The following is a 14,238-nucleotide window of genomic DNA, read 5'->3' as shown; positions in this document are numbered from 1 at the left end:
GTAAGTGTGTGTCTGTGCTGCAGGGTTGAAGCTACGAACCCATAGGCTTGGCTCGCTCATCCCTTCCAGGCTTTTGGGAGGGAGGGTGGACAATGAGCCTGTCAGAGCGGATGTAAGCAATGTCCCCACGCGCTCTGGCAGCTTTCATGGCTGGGGTAAGTTCTTTCCTCTTCTGGCGCACAGCTTCAGGATAGTCCTCATTGAGGAAGATGTAAGTTCCTCTCAAGTTCTTCGATCTTTCCAGAACAGCTACCTTGTCCTTGAACCTCAGGAACTTGACCAATATCGGCCTGGGCCTGTCACCTGGACCGGTGCTGGGTTTTCCAGTACTGTGGGCGTGCTCCACCTCAATGTTCCTGTGGTCCATCTTCAGTTTCTCTGAGATCACCTTGTCCTCAGACTCCGTCCAGGTCTCATGTGGAGATTGTGCAATTCCGTCCACAACCATGTTGTTCCGCCTTGATTGTCCCTCGAGATAATCAGATTTCTCCGTCATTGTTATCATGGATTCACATATAGAACTGATGTCCTCTTTCAATGGCTTACAGATTTCTGTCATCTTGCCGTTTTCCTGTTTAAACTCATCGAGCTGACCCTGGGAGAACTGCAAACTGTTCTTCAGGTCCTGGACCTCTCTGGTCAGGTCGTCCATTCTTTTACCAGTTGACTCCAACAGTATTTGGACACAACACTTGAAGTTATTTTCTTCTTGTTGTAACAACTGCTTATATAACTATTAATTTTCATTTAAAAGATCCTTCACCTGTGATAGAGAGACACCACTGTCCTCAATGGTACTCTCGCCAGCTTTGGTCTTTGTCATGGTAGCAACGTAGGTTACGCTGTTACTCCTCGCAGTTCCAGACAGGAAAGGTCGCAGGGAAGATTGGAAACAACAATAAGAAACAGCAGGGATCTAGACAGCCACAAGCTAGGGACAATCCACAGTCCCAGCCACAATGGCTAACTGTGTCGCTGGCTGCGTTCAAGCCCTCAAGAAAACCCAGCTAGCTTGATAGGAAGCTAGTTAGCAGCTAGGCTAGCTGCTACGCCAAGCAGCTCCTCAGACACAGCAAGGTCACTGGACAGCAGTGGCGGTCAGTGCTGTTTAAGATGAGGGAGGATTATCTTTTTGTTGTTGTTGAGCATGGCATTATTTATATTACAGCATTTTGGATGACTGTCATTCATATTCCATTCACCCAGTTCAATATAACATCGATAGATTTAGGCTACTACATGATACTCAAATGTTCCCAATACCCATCATGAGGCTGCTACAACCTAGCCTATGAATGAAAGTTTACAACGTAGGTGCACACAGGTTGAGAGAAAGATTTTGGGTGACAGACAGTGACACATGGACAGACATTGACAGGGTGTAATCATTAGTCCAACAGTTGCAAACAAGAGTTTTTATTGGACAAATTCAGGTACAGCGCATTCGGAAAGTATTCAGACCCCTTGACTTTTTCCACATTTTGTTAAGCTATAGCCTTATTCTAAAATTGATTTAAAAAATAATAATTCTCATCAATCTACACACAATACCCCATAATGACAAAGCAAAAACAGGTTTTTAGAAATGTTTGCAAATGTATTAAAAAAAAAAACAGAAATAGCTTATTTACATAAGTATTCAGACCCTTTGCTATGAGACTCAAAATTGAGCTCAGGTGCATCCTGTTTCCATTGATCATCCTTGTTTTTACAACTTGATTGGAGTCCACCTGTGGTAAATTCAATTGATTGGAGATTATTTGGAAAGGCACACACCTGTCTATATAAGGTCCTACAGTTGACAATGCATGTCAGAGCAAAAACCAACCATGAGGTCAAAGGAATTGTCCGTAGAGCTCAGAGACAGGATTGTGTCGAGGCACAGATCTGGGGAAGGGTACCCAAAAATGTCTGCAGCATTGAAGATCCCCAAGAACACAGTGGCCTCCATCATTCTTAAATGGAAGAAGTTTGGAACCACCAATACTTTTCCTAGAGCTGGCCGCCGGTGCCAAACTGAGCCATCGGGGGAGAAGGGCCTTAGTCAGGGAGGTGACCAAGAACCCGATGGTCACTCTGAAAGAGCTCCAGAGTTCCTCTGTGGAGATGGGAGAACCTTCCAGAAGGACAACCATCTCTGCAGAACTCCACCAATCAGGCCTTTATGGTAGAGTGGCCAGACGGAAGCCACTCCTCAGTAAAAGGCACATGACAGCCCGCTTGGAGTTTGACAAAAGTCTCCTAAAGGACTCTCAGACCATGAGAAACAAGATTTTCTGGTCTGGTGAAACCAAGATTGAACTCTTTGGCCTGAATGCCAAGCATCACATCTGGAGGAAACCTGGCACCATCCCTACGGTGAAGCATGGTGGTGGCAGCATCATGCTGTGGGGATGTTTTTCAGAGGCAGGGACTGGGAGACTAGTCAGGTTTGAGGGAAAGATGAATGGAGCAAAGTACAGAAAGAGCTTTGATGAAAACCTGCTCCAGAGCGCTCAGAACCTCAGACTGGGGTGAAGGTTCACCTTCCAACAGGACAACGACCCTAAGCACACAGCCAAGACAACGCAGGAGTGTCTTCTGAACAAGTTTATGAATGTTTTTGAGAGGCCCAGCATCTCTGGAGAGACCTGAAAATAGCTGTGCAGCGACGCTCCCCAGCCAACCTGGCAGAGCTTGAGAGAATCTGCATAGAAGAATGGGAGATACTCCCCAAATACAGGTGTGCCAAGCTTGTAGCGTCATACCCAAGAAGCCTTGAGGCTGTAATCACTGCCAAAAGTGCTTCAACAAAGTACTGAGTAAAGGGTCTGAATTCTTATGTAAATGTGATATTTCAGTTTTTTTTATTTTGAATACATTTGCAAACATTTCTAAAAACATGTTTTTGTTTTGTCATTATGGGGTATTGTGTGTAGATTGATGAGGGGGAAAAAACAATTTAATCAATTTTAGAATAAGGCTGTAACGTAACATAATGTGGAAAAAGTCAAGGGGTCTGAATACTTTCCGAATGCACTGTATGTTTATCCCCGTTTCGTTCTGTTTGATTCTGTTTGCAAAACGTTTTGCAACAGAATCGGCGGAATGAATACACCCATGATCACACACAAACAGTTCACTTTCATAGTCAGATAAAAACAGCTTGTTGTATTCCTTCTCGCATCTACAAGCTCTCCTCCTCTCACCTTTTCCCTTTGCTTGTGGACTTCAATGCAAAACACATCAGCTGTCTGTGACCAGGCAAAAAAACATTTCCAAGCCAAACCTTCATATCATAACAGCTACACACAGCCTAAATCATTGTCATCATATTAGCTAAAGTAACGTCATAGTCAACATAGCTAAAATAACTAACGCTATAGTAAACCCGCTACAATCATGCAGTACAGTCAGTAAACAATTAGCAGTTACACCGGCGGGCCATGGAAGCAATAATTTAGTAAAACCAAAAGCTTACCTTGACTTGGAAAAGTTCCAGTGTTGGATAGTCATAGCCAGCTAGCTAACATAGCATCCCTTTCTGTTTGAGCTGGGTGTTTGAGTAAGTTAAACTAGATAGCTGCATTTGCTACCTAAGTAAATGAAAGTGAAAGTAAAAATAAAAAAATTTAGAACCATAGCTAGATCTCTCTCTGCGCCTCCTTCATTTTTGAAGAAATTAATTTGTTCAAAACTGTTCAACTATTGTCTTTCTCTCTCTTTGAGTCAACTACTCACCACATTGTATGCACTACCTAGCTGTAGCTTATGCTTTTAGTACCAGATTAATTATCTGATCATTTGATTGGTTGGACAACATGCTGCAAGAGCTCTGATAGGTTGGAGGACATCCTCCGGAAGTTGTTAAGTTGTTATTAATCAGGCTACACTGTTCACTGGTGGTGAGATAATACATGATATTTTATCAAAAGATTATATGTTCAATAATTATTAGATTTATTGGCTATTTATGTAGTTTTCCTTCAAGTAACTGTCCAGTGAAAATCTCACTTTTAAAAGTTCATATTCTGTTAACCCACTGGGCACAAAGTGGTTGAATCAATGTTGTTTCAACGTAATTTGTCAATGTATTGTGACGTGGAATCTAAGTGGAAAATACATTGGATTTGCAAAAAGTGATAATTTGTTGTTTTGAGGGTGAAATTTCAACCACAGGATTATGCCATCATGGTAACCAAATTTTAACATAGACAGACCTTGTATAAAATATGTTGAATTTGTACCTTTAAAACAACGTCAGATCTTCAATGTAATATCCACTATCAGAAAAGCCCCTCCTACTGGAGAACTGATCTATCTACAGCTACCCTTTGGTCTCCCATCCAGGGTTTTAACCAAGCACAGCCCAGCCCAGCTTAGCTTTGATATTTGTCACTGACAATTACCAATGTGCTATCATGAGAATGACTGTTGAGAGTCATTCTAAAGGGTAGGATTAACTGAGAAAATGAAATATGACCATACTTTATCACTCATATATCATCAATGATGCTATTTACAGTAGGGAAAAAAAGTATTTAGTCAACCACCAATTGTGCAAGTTCTCCCACTTAAAAAGATGAGAGAGGCCTGTAATTTTCATCATAGGTACACGTCAACTATGACAGACAAAATGAGAAAAAAAAATCCAGAAAATCACATTGTAGGATTTTTAATGAATTTATTTGCAAATTATGGTGGAAAATAAGTATTTGGTCAATAACAAAAGTTTCTCAATACTTTGTTATATACCCTTTGTTGGCAATGACACAGGTCAAACGTTTTCTGTAAGTCTTCACAAGGTTTTCACACACTGTTTCTGGTATTTTGGCCCATTCCTCCATGCAGATCTCCTCTAGAGCAGTGATGTTTTGTGGCTGTCGCTGGGCAACACAGACTTTCAACTCCCTCCAAAGATTTTCTATGGGGTTGAGATCTGGAGACTGGCTAGACCACTCCAGGACCTTGAAATGCTTCTTACGAAGCCACTCCTTCGTTGCCCGGGCGGTGTGTTTGGGATCATTGTCATGATGAAAGACCCAGCCACATTTCATCTTCAATGCCCTTGCTAATGGAAGGAGGTTTTCACTCAAAATCTCACGATACATGGCCCCATTCATTCTTTCCTTTACACAGATCAGTCGTCCTGGTCCCTTTGCAGAAAAACAGCCCCAAAGCATGATGTTTCCACCCCCATGCTTCACAGTAGGTATGGTGTTCTTTGGATGCAACTCAGCATTCTTTGTCCTCCAAACACGACGAGTTGAGTTTTTACCAAAAAGTTATATTTTGGTTTCATCTGACCATATGACATTCTCCCAATCCTCTTCTGGATCATCCAAATGCACTCTAGCAAACTTCAGACGGGCCTGGACATGTACTGGCTTAAGCAGGGGGACACGTCTGGCACTGCAGGATTTGAGTCCCTGGCGGCGTAGTGTGTTACTGATGGTAGGCTTTGTTACTTTGGTCCCAGCTTTCTGCAGGTCATTCACTAGGTCCCCCCGTGTGGTTCTGGGATTTTTGCTCACCGTTCTTGTGATCATTTTGACCCCACGGGGTGAGATCTTGCGTGGAGCCCCAGATCGAGGGAGATTATCAGTATGTCTTCCATTTCCTAATAATTGCTCCCACAGTTGATTTCTTCAAACCAAGCTGCTTACCTATTGCAGATTCAGTCTTCCCAGCCTGGTGCAGGTCTACAATTTTGTTTCTGGTGTCCTTTGACAGCTCTTTGGTCTTGGCCATAGTGGAGTTTGGAGTGTGACTGTTTGAGGTTGTGGACAGGTGTCTTTTATACTGATACCAAGTTCAAACAGGTGCCATTAATACAGGTAACGAGTGGAGGACAGAGGAGCCTCTTAAAGAAGAAGTTACAGGTCTGTGAGAGCCAGAAATCTTGCTTGTTTGTAGGTGACCAAATACTTATTTTCCACCATAATTTGCAAATAAATTCATAAAAAATCCTACAATGTGATTTTCTAGAAAAAAATGCTCAATTTGTCTGTCATAGTTGACGTGTACCTATGATGAAAATTACAGGCCTCTCTCATCTTTTTAAGTGGGAGAACTTGCACAATTGGTGGCTGACTAAATACTTTTTTTCCCCACTGTACCTGCCATAACTGAAGATATTTGCTCATCAACACTCCATAATTTGTGAGTAATTAACGTATTTAGACATTATAACGCTTGCAGAGCTGTCTAATGGGAGTTTGAATCTGCTTTTGAACATACATAATTAAAATGTTTTGGAAGGAAAACAATTTAACTCATATTGTAAGTAGTTATAGGTGATATTTAATAGAAATCTGGAAACACTAGACAGTTACTTTAACACCCTCTTTGAAACCAGGAAGTTACCTACACAATCTCAGATGGTACATGTTGATTGGCAGTAGAAAAAAATTGTCTTACAGATATTTTATATGTAAGGGTGTAGTGTGATTTTTAAACTCTTTTCCTCGCCGTGAATCCTTCTTGGAACCTCTTTATTGATATAAAAATACATCCATCACCTGTTTCGCATTAAACTTTCACACATTTTCCCCCTCTTTTTTTCCCCCTTAAATGATTCTTGTAAAATCTGTTTGGTTTACTTAGCCTGGCTTTCATTGCGGCCGTTTTGCACGGTTTACCTTTGTTTAGTTTATTAACCCAGGGGATTACTTAACCTAAACATCCCTGTCGAATACTTTGGCTTTGGGTTTCAAAGTTTTTAACAAAATTCATTTTCTTACGTCGTTGAAAGTGACAGGGGGTGAGGGTGTCAGAGTTTATGGTCCACGTTTACAAACCGTTACGGTTGTCAACTGGAAATAACAAATGGAATAAGTGACATGTTAATCAAAGAAACATTTGTGAAACATTCTGCTTATTTGACTGGGATACCGCACGTAGCACTCAGATCAGGATCTGTAATCTTAAAGCCAAATCTAATAGTGGTTTACAGAAAATGAATCTTACACAATTAAGTTGGAACTTGACTATTTTATTTATTGTTCCATTCTCAAACCTTGTAAAAATTACACCATGAAATAAGGGAAGTTGTTAGGGTGTATATTTTCATTAATTCAGTCCTGGTACAATTAGTTAAATAATGTTATAATATTTACAATAAAAACATGTAACAAAATAAATATAATTAAAACCTAAACGTGTCTTTCCCATTTTTCGTAGTTCAATAATTACTGTCTTAAATATCAATATGATTCACTTCTTCCTCCCATATCACTGGAGCTTCATCAATTCCGACAGCACATGCCTGGAACCCCCATAGGAATAGGCTTAAACAAATAAAGGCTTAAAGTGGCATTACAGAGAAGGCACCGGGTCTAGGCAAAGATAACATGTTCTTGCACTGAGAGTCACTGAGAGTCAAGTGAAACTGTCCTCATATACAAACCCCCCAAAATATCCCCCGTAATAACTGCAGTGGTGCTTCTGGTGGATGACTGACTTAGACTCTTGGTTCCCATGCTCCACCAACATTGTTTCTGCTGCTTCTCCAGCTGCAGAGGGAGGCAAGGAAGCAGTGAGGCAGGGAGGCACTCATGGGTGGTCCGCCTGGCCAGGCCCCACATGGTCTTCACTCCTCCTAGCGTTCTGTGGTTTGTACCCTTACATCTGATAGCAGTGGCTTTCAGCAGGGACTAGCTGGCAATGAGAACTTTTATTTTGGGCCATGAATGAGGACAAAACAACCATCCAACGGCTGATGGTTTAAGTCGACAATGGCTGGAGCTGTTTACTTGTTCTTTCACCTGGCCCGGTGTTCACAGGTAGTAGTCACATTTCACATTGATTTGCCATACATTGGAGATCTTATATCCATTAGTATAAGATGACTACTCAAAGCCATAGTTTGTTCCAGTGGGGAATCATTTCTTTAAGGGATGAATGAAAACTCCTCCTTGATTTAGTCTCAGTACTCTAACCACTTTCACTGAGACACCCTGCCATTTAGATATCGGCTCTTAGTGATCATAGCTAGCGTCTGATCTCTCATACACACCATAGCCCATCTTAAATATCGCCTCAGTAAAGACCAGTTCATATGTACTGTTGGCTTGGGAGAATCTCTCCTACATGAACTGTAACCCATGTCTTCCATTCAAGATCACTAATCAAGTTTGCACGGCCAGAAGGTTTTTGCAACGCGAACGACATAATTATTTCAAAATTGACTCACCAATCGTCATGTCAGTATGAAAAGGACTGTCTCTGGTGGATCAATTAAGTTTAAATCAAATTATCCTCGAAGCCCACAAATGCACACTTACATTTCAGAGGTTACCTTAAGACCTAAGTAACCACAGTTTATGGAGTCTCATACACTCGCAGCCTAATCTGCAGAAGCTCCCAGACACAATTTACTTCCTAATAAGATTTTATGGGAATCATCTAGAAAGCAGATCCTAAAGATGTTGGGGTTGGGGCTATAGGGCCTTCGAGTGTGGTCCTCTACTACTCACTATAGACATTGAGCCTTTCATCCTCTACACAGTTCTCTTTAGCAGAGAGGCCAGGAGCAATCATCCCTTTTACCCCAACCACACACGTACAAAGATGAGGTCAGTTGTAATGTCACAGAAAATTGTCCTTCATTTTGCCAGAGAAAAGGGGACTTACCAAGGGAAATGAACTGAGGTAAAAACACTAAATCATGCATATTAGGGTTAACATCCATTCATTCTAGGATTTAGAAAGGGGAAAAAACTACTGGTATTGTGATCATTCTTCAAATGTAAGGTATTACCCCATGGAGATGAACTTGATGAAAATAATCTAATATGTTCTTACATTTAACTGAAACAATCTCACTCGCACACAAGCACGCACGCACGCACACGCACAGTCGACTACGCATAACAACCATGCACACACCAGTTAGATTAGGTCAATCAGATCAATGTATTAATTATGTTGTTTATATGCTGTCATTCCCAGCCCCTCTCACCACCATACAGTGCGTCCCTACACTCTTATAAAAAAGGGTTCCAAAAGGGTTCTTCGGCTGTCCCCATAGGAGAACCCTTTTTGGTTCCAGGTAGAACCTTTTTTGGTTCCAGATATAACTATTTTGGGTTCCATGTAGAACCCTCTGGGGAAAGGGTTCTACATGGAACCAAAAAGGGTTCCTCAAAGGCTTCTCCTATGGGGACAGCCAAATAACCCTTTTAGGTTCTAGATAGCATATTTTTTCTAAGAGTGTACTACTACTACTACTACTACTACTACTACTACTACTACTACTACTACTACTTCTACTACTACTACTACTACTACTACTACTACTACTACTACAACTACTACTACTACTACTACTACTACTACTACTACTACTACTACTACTACTACTACTACTACTACTACTACTGTAGCCCTCCACAAGAAACATTGCACTTCAAAGAACATCCCTTAATTAAAAGGACATGTTTCTTTAAAGGTTTCTTTGGCACATTCAGAATAAAAAAGCATCAGAAACAGACAGAAAATTGTGCCTTACACTTGTTGACAGGTTAATAGAGTACATATTGTGAGTGTGGCACATTCACCCATGCATCCATACTGTTTGTATTAAGCCTCTGTCTTGGGATTCTTTTTTTACGAGCTGACGATGGTTGTTTCCATGGTTTAGGATGGTTGTTTGCCACCCTGGTTATAGGCACTCTTCCTCCACCCCTGTCACCTTAGCTTTGACACAAGCTACATCAAATCTAACATGGCTGCATGTCCCGTATAGCTCAGTTGGTAGAGCGTGGCGCTCGCAACGGCAGGGTTGTGGATTCGATTCCCACGGGCGGCCAGTATGAAAAAAGTATGAACTCACTACTGTAAGTCGCTCTGAATAAGAGCATCTGCTAAATGACTTAAATCTCAATAGTCAAGAAGGTCTTCATCTGCACTAAGCTGAAAATACAATATAGTGGGTACCTTTTGGGAATGCTTTTAGTATTACAGTTCTTTTGAATAAAGAGTGGACTAAGGAAAGGAAATTAGGAAAAGTAGTTGCTTTAGACTTTTAGACTATTGAGATACATCCCTTATGTCAAGATTATTCTGTAATTTGTGTTACAGAGGATGGTGGATGGTGGCCCCTTGTTTTTACAAGTGGTCACTGATAGAGATTCACTCTCTGGTCACTGCAGGCAGTTCTGAGGGGACACAGTTGACTTCTCAGCTTCCCTGCATTAGCCACTTTACTTCAAGTTAAATGTCTCTGCTGTGAGTTTCATTGAGGGAAATGAAATGGGTATGGGTATGGGTGGTGGGTGTGGGAGACAATTTAGAGCAACTCTAGATTTCTCTGCTCAAGACAGAGAGAGCAAAAGCGAAAGGGAAACGGTGAACAGCATATTATGTGTGTGGGTGTTTGTAAGAGAAAGCATTGTGGGTATGTGTACGCATGCTCACAAATGTCCATGTGCCTGATTTCAAAGAACAAAGAAAGGTAAATGAAACGTAAGCCTCGAGAAGCAAAGCTGACAAAACATACCAGGCCCAGGTGGTTAATGGGCCAGAGGAATGACCAGTTGACCAGCCAGAAGCACCATAGAGGACTCCATTCTGGGGCCTACGTCCCAATTGGCACCCTATTCCCTGTATAGGGCACTACTTTTTACCAGGGCCCATTGGGCTCTGGTCAAAAGTAGTGCACTATGTGGGGAATATGGTGCCATTTGGGACACATACCTGGGGTGCCCTCCCCTCTCTTCTCCCCTGCAGGCCCATCTGCTAGATATTACACCCCATCAGAAGATCTTGTGTTTGTCCAACACGTGTTATGGATGGGTGGTCTTGAGATAACACAACACAAGGCCCCCAGTGTCACTCAATTACTGAGGGGGGTCTGTCTTTTTGTATTTTATTTTTCTTTGTTTTATTCTTCCATTCTTCTCAAGAACATACCACTCCTGCCCATCTCACCATTTATACTGACTAATCCATAAAGAGATCACGTGAGTAGACATACGAAGTCAGAAGTCAGCCCATCTTCTCACTTATGTTTATAAATTAAGGATGTTGTCATTATAGCTGTGTGGAGGGCCAGCAAGGCTTCATAAAAAACACTTTGTAAAACCATTTCAGTTCATTTTAGTTCATATTGATTCACACTTGTTCACTTTGTCAAGCCAATTCTCCCATATCAAGCCCCTATCACACAATACAGGAAACAAAATAATGGCGTAACAAAAACGAAACATGCATATTTACTTATTTTTTTATTATTTTGTAACAGGCAAAATGTGCTGACCAATATAGGAAGTCATTCATGGCAGATGTTTGCCTGACTCGCCTGTGCCATTGTTTTTCTCTGGTTAACCAGAGTTTTTCTTTGGTCTTCAGCTGTGTCCAACACAGTTATGTTCATATGTTGTTTGCATCGCATTTCAGTAATTACTCTGCTACTTCCAAAAAGTAAGATCCCACAACTAACTAAACATATATACCAATAAAGATGGCGCCGTACTGTATGGCTGCTGTTTTGCAAGCTCCGACCCTGCTATTCTGTGATTTTGGCGTTTATTTTTACTTTACTTTCACGAAATGTATCCGTTATCATTTCTTATAACCGACAACAACTTTTGAACATCAGATCGGCAGTTACTTTAATACCTCGATTCCGGCTTCAACTTCGACTTCGACTCTTTCTGTAATTCTGACCCAATTTTCAGGGTATCCAATAGGAAATATTGATTTCCAAGATGGCGTACTAGTGCAGTCCTGTTTTTGTCGTGTGTCTGTAAATAGCCTGTAAATACCCTGTTTTTTTTTGTATTTTTCGTACATATTTTCCTATCAGACTTTTCATCCTCCTACAAAATATACTTTCCTGCAACCCGCCTCACTCAACGTGGAACGGATTCTATTATTGACTTATCTTTTATCTAGAATCTCCAGTTGAAACTAGCTAGCCAGCTAACTAGCTACTTGCTATTAGCCACAGTTGCTATTTCACCCAGAACATTGGATTTTCTGCCGGAATAATTTAATCACTGGATATTAATCACCGGATCGCAACTAGCTAGCCGCAACCGAATGGATGTTGCTGTTTGGCTAATCACCACTGCCCCCGATGCAAGCACCAGTTAGCCTCGAGCTAGCCTAGAGTCAGGCTCATATCCTGGCTATCTACCTCTAGGTCTACCGGACGGGAGTAGCCAGCTAACTAGCTACTTGCTACCGTTAGCGGTTTTTCACCATTGTCCGTGGCCTGCACCCCCTACCAGCCAGCTCTAGTCCGGACTATTATTCGGCCAGTCTGCACTGTCTGCACAGCGCGTTATCGACCCAGAACATATCCGTTTTTCTGCCGGAATCACTGAATCACTGGACCTTTAACTCCGGATTCATCGCTACCAGCTAGCTGCTACAAAATGGACGTTGAGGTCTGGCTAATCATCCTGAGCTAGGCCCATCTCCCATCTCCCGGCTATCTACCTCTCTGTCAACCGGACGGGACCACCTAGTGTTGACACGGAGCCCCGCCGATCCAACACGACTGGTTTGCCGACGAAATAGTCTGATGTGGTTTCAACAGGCTTCCCGTTGCGACGACCACGAAGATCCATCTGCCAGCCCCGGCCCACTAGCACACGCAAACTACAACTGTGCTCCCTGCTAGCTGTGCTGAAGCACCAATTTGAACTGCTCTCGGACTCACATATTGCTGTTCACTGGACCTTATGATCACTCAGCTGCACAGCTGATGCCTGCTGGACTGTTCCTTTACACGGTACCCTGTCCTGTTTATTCTGTTTAGTCTTAGCCCAAACGTTATCGCTATTTCCAGTTGTGTCTTAGCTCTCTCTAATAACACCTGTGACTGCTTTATGCCTCTCTCCCATGTCAATTATGCCTTGCCTATTGCTGTTTGGGTTAGTTCTTATTATACAATTTAACTGTAGAACCCCTAGTCCCTCTCAAACTGCCTCATATAGTTCCTTTGTTCCACCCCCCATACACGCCGAGACCGGCTCAATCGATGCCTCCAATGACGCTATCTCTTTCATTGTTACCCAACGCTTAGGGTTACCTGAACTGTACTCATATCCTTCCATATCCTTTTCTGTACATAATGCCCTGAATCTTTTCTACAACGCCCGGAGAACTGCCCCCTTTATTCTATGTACCCAACGCACTAGAAGACCAGTTCTTAAAGCCTTTAGTCGTATCCTTATTCTAGTCCTCCTCTGTTCCTCTGGTGATGTAGAGGCTAACCCAGGCCCTGCAGCCCCCAGTATCACTCCTACTCCCCAGGAGCTATCATTTGTTGACTTCTGTAACCGTAAAAGTCTTGGTTTTCTGCACATAAATATCAGAAGCCTCCTTCCTAAGTTTGAGTTATTCACTGCGTTAGCACACTCTGCCAACCCTGATGTTCTAGCAGTGTCTGAATCCTGGCTTAGGAAGGCCACCAAAAATTCTGAAATTTCCATCCCCAACTATAACATTTTCCGTTTAGATAGAACTGCCAAAGGGGGTGGAGTTGCAATCTACTGTAGAGATAGCCTGCAGAGCTCCATCATACTATCCAGGTCTGTGCCCAAACAGTTTGAGCTTCTACTTCTAAAAATCCACCTTTCCAGAAATAAATCTCTCACTGTTGCCGCTTGCTACAGACCCCCCTCAGCCCCCAGCTGTGCCCTGGACACCATATGTGAATTGATTGCCCCCCATCTATCCTCAGAGTTCGTACTGCTTGGTGACCTAAATTGGGATATGCTTAACACCCCGGCCATCCTACAATCTAAACTAGATGCCCTCAATCTCACACAAATTATCAACGAACCTACCAGGTTCAACCCTAAATCCGTAAACATGGGTACCCTCATAGATATCATCCTGACTAACTTACCCTCTAAATACACCTCCGCTGTCTTCAACCAGGATCTCAGCGATCACTGCCTTATTGCCTGCGTCCGTAACGGGTCCGCGGTCAAACAACCACCCCTCATCACTGTCAAACGCTCCCAAAAACACTTCAGCGAGCAGGCCTTCCTAATTGACCTGGCCCAGGTATCCTGGATGGATATAGATTTCATTCCGTCAGTAGAGGATGCCTGGTTGTTCTTTAAAAGTAATTTCCTCTCAATCTTAAATAGACATGCCCCATTCAAAAAATACAGAACTAAGAACAGATATAGCCCCTGGTTCTCCTCAGACTTGACTGCCCTTGACCAGCACAAAAACATCCTGTGGCGTACTGCATTAGCATCAAATTGCCCCCGCGATATGCAACTTTTCAGGGAA

The sequence above is a fragment of the Coregonus lavaretus genome (assembly GCF_964263955.1).
Source record: "Coregonus lavaretus genome assembly, chromosome: 24".
Taxonomy (NCBI): domain Eukaryota; kingdom Metazoa; phylum Chordata; class Actinopteri; order Salmoniformes; family Salmonidae; genus Coregonus; species Coregonus lavaretus.
The sequence above is the reverse complement of the archived record's forward strand: the minus strand, read 5'-3'. Positions refer to the sequence as shown.